The following is a 3,463-nucleotide window of genomic DNA, read 5'->3' on the forward strand; positions in this document are numbered from 1 at the left end:
CCACCATCGCCCGGCAAACCTGTTCATTTTTAATGGCTTCATTTAAAGCTAATTCACTGCTTCTTGCTTCTCTCCTGACTTCCCAGTTTCAGGTGTGGGCCTATTTTCTGGGCCCCTCTATAGGGAAGGAATTTAGGGCTGTTTCTTGGCCTTGCTGTCCTCCATCATGTTGCTGAATTCCCTGTGCTAGGGTTCATAAGGGATGGAAGGCTATGAAAGGGAGAGAATAAAAGCTCTTTAATTTAATGATACTCTTTTACTTTCTATTTCTGTTGTGGAACAGTTTGTGTTCTTGGAAGATTTCCTATGCACCTCTTAGACAGACAGAACAGTCTACAAGTATTTCTATACACAATAATGCATACACAGGCTTTACCAAAAAGAAGCACATTTAGTAACTGAGAGAAAGGGAAGGGCAAATAGGTTGAGGAGTGAGAAATGTATAAATATCTATGGAACACTTTTACTTCATTTGTGGATTATTTGGTTTCTTATATGTAGAATATGGTTTTGAATAGCTCACTGTTTAAACATAAATGAAAAGCTATATATCAAAAATACATAAATTTTCTAAAAGAAAATAACTTTCTTCTAAATGGAAAAAAGCAGAGAAGGAATTTTGTTTTAAAAATTTCAAAAGTTAATAGTTAACCGCTAATTAACTATTTAAAAGAGCTACATTTTATGGTAAATTTTATGTAAATTTATTTAATAAGGGGGATATTATAATATACTTTGAGATATTTTACTACATTTTTGATTTGTGAATGGGCATTTTTTTTTTAAATATATTTATTTGGTAAGTATGCAATATTCTGTCTGTGTGTATGCCTGAAGGCCAAAAGAGGGCACCAGACCTGATTACAGATGGTTGTGAGCCACCATGTGGTTGCTGGGAATTGAACTCAGGACCTTTGGAAGAGCAGGCAATGCTCTCAACCGCTGAGCCATCTCTCCAGCCCTGGGCATTGTTTTTTAATAGTATTTTAACTTATATATATATATATATATATATATATATATATATATTTGTGTGCACACTTATGTGGAGGTCAGTAGGCAGTTTATGGGGGTTGGAGCACTATACTGTTACCCTCTGATGCATTCAGTCAGCCCAACTATTATTTTAAAAGCCACATTTTGAGGCACAATGTACATATAACACCATGCAGAGGTTTCAAATGTAGTTTTATGCATTGACAAGTATATGGATAGCTGCCTATACTCTTAATGAAGGTACAGGATATATGCTTCCATAAGGAAGTTCCTCCATGCTATTTTCTAGTGAACTATCCTTCACCTGGTAAACCTTGGCTCTGATTTCTAGTCCTGTAGCTTAATTCTGTTGGTTCTAGTATTTCTGTGACTTTAACTCATTGTGTCTGATGTCTTTCAACCTACTCATGATTCAAATGGTATTCTGTTATATGAATATGCCAATTTGCTTATTCTTTGTTGAGAATACTTTAATTGTGTTCAGTATTGGTTATTATAAATGAAGTTACAATAAAAAATTGGTGACAGATCTTTCTGAATACATTTTTTATTGATAGGTCATAGGATAAATATACATTTTCCTTTATAAGAAACTGTCAAACTTGGTTCCTTGTCATACTGTATTGTGCTTGTACAGAAATTAAGGACAGACATGCTTGTTCTTAATTTCTGCTAGCATTGCTACTGGTAATCTTTTAAAGTTTTGCCATACTTATGAGTATGAAATGATACTTTTATGCTTTTAATTTGTATTTCTATGGTGAATATGATAATCAAGACTTGATATATTTATTGGTTATTTGCTAATATTCCTTGTGGAAAATATATTTATTTTTTGCATAAAAAGTTTATTATTTAATTGTAGTGTATTAATGCATATTCATAAATATATGAACTAATTTTCCATAATTTTTGTTTTTTCTCTTCAGCTCTATTTATTAACTTTTTATCTTATTTTTCCTTTATATATTACAAGCTTACAAAGTTATTTTCCTTATGGTTCTCATTTTTTTGTGTTTAGAGGTATGATTCATTACATACTATTCTTTCATGGATTGAATCAAGGTCCCCCCCCCCCAAGATGTATAGTTGTTGTGACCCATGTCATTTTTGAATCGACTTGATGTCTTAGTGGAAAATCAGCTGGGCATCAGTGTGGCCCTGTTTTGGACTCTGCTCTTTCACTTACCTGTTCTGTAGTAGCTCCACATTGTCTTGATTACTGTAACTCTCTAGTAAGCCTTGGCATTAGGTGCTGTATATTTAATTTTGTTTTTGTGGTTTGAGATTATTCTAGATTCTGCATTTTTACAATAACTTTAGGCACAGTCTTATGTTAGAAAATAGACTCACCAGTTTTTGGGGATTGTGTTGATTTTATAGATATTTTTAAAAGCTACATTTTGAGGTGTTCTGTTCTTCTTTATTTTATTATGGAGCCCAGTAAGGGCATTTCAGACATGTATCACCACAGCCTAGCTTGACACTGTTATTGCAAGGCGTGGAAGCCTGCTTGGATTGCTTGGATGAAAGTAGATGTTCATCTACTCTAGCTGCCCGACTAACTGTAGAGTTCACATGTATTTGCTAGCTAAATTTTTAAAGGAAGTATGTGATTGCTCTTTTAAAAGTCTCCAATACTTTTTAATGCTTTAGTGGTTTCATCTGTATATTGGAAAACTCAGTGCAGGTAGCTAGGCATGGTGGTATATGTAATGCTAGAACTTGGTTGGGAGTCTGAGTCAGGAAAATTGCAAGTCTGAAACCAGCCTGTGATACATAGTAAAACCCCTGTCTCTAAAGGAAACTTATATGTCTATCTTCTCCAACATCTCCTTAGCCTTGTGAAATTATTTTTTTTAAAGGCTAAGTTTGAATGTTACATAAAATTATCTTCCTTGAGAGATCCAAAGACTGTGTTTTTGTACTATCAGTTTTGTGACTCTTTCCTATATATAAAGGATAATAAATATTTGAGTAAATGAGAATATACTTTTAAAATAAAAACATACTTTTGAAAAGTAAAAATTAAGTATACAAGAGTGAAGAAATAATTAAGATTTAAAATTTTTAAAATGTGTGTGTTTTTGTGCTTTTAAGTAGAATAGCTATATTAATTTCTCAGACTTTGAGTACTTGTTTTTCTTGTTACAGTAACTTTTAAATGGGAATGCCTGGTCTAATCAGTGGATGCTGTTTTATGAAACGCTCAGTACCTTTTCTTCTTTGTTGTTTTAAAACAACCAGATCCCTGATTTTTAAGTTGTGTTTGTTGGGGATAGGGAGATGCTTAAGTGTGGGGCCCTGAGTTTGCATCCCCAACACTCCTCTAAGAAGCCGGGTATGATGTGTGCCTCCATAACCCTATCACTGGAAAGGGGGAAAGGGGCACGGGCAGGGGGACCCTTGGAGCTTGTCCTGTCAGCCTGGCTAGTCCATGCGCACTAAGTAGATGTGTGTGTGTGTG

At 34.2% G+C, this 3,463-nt stretch overlaps 1 protein-coding gene across 6 annotated transcripts in view; it reads left to right on the forward strand.

The window, feature by feature from the left end:
* The window catches only part of Csnk1g3 (casein kinase 1 gamma 3), a 90,704-nt gene that overhangs the window by 20,704 nt on the left and 66,537 nt on the right, over positions 1-3,463 (forward strand). The gene's annotated exons all lie outside the window — the stretch shown is intronic.

This window comes from Microtus ochrogaster, chromosome 18 (assembly GCF_000317375.1).
Source record: "Microtus ochrogaster isolate Prairie Vole_2 chromosome 18, MicOch1.0, whole genome shotgun sequence".
NCBI classification, from domain to species: domain Eukaryota; kingdom Metazoa; phylum Chordata; class Mammalia; order Rodentia; family Cricetidae; genus Microtus; species Microtus ochrogaster.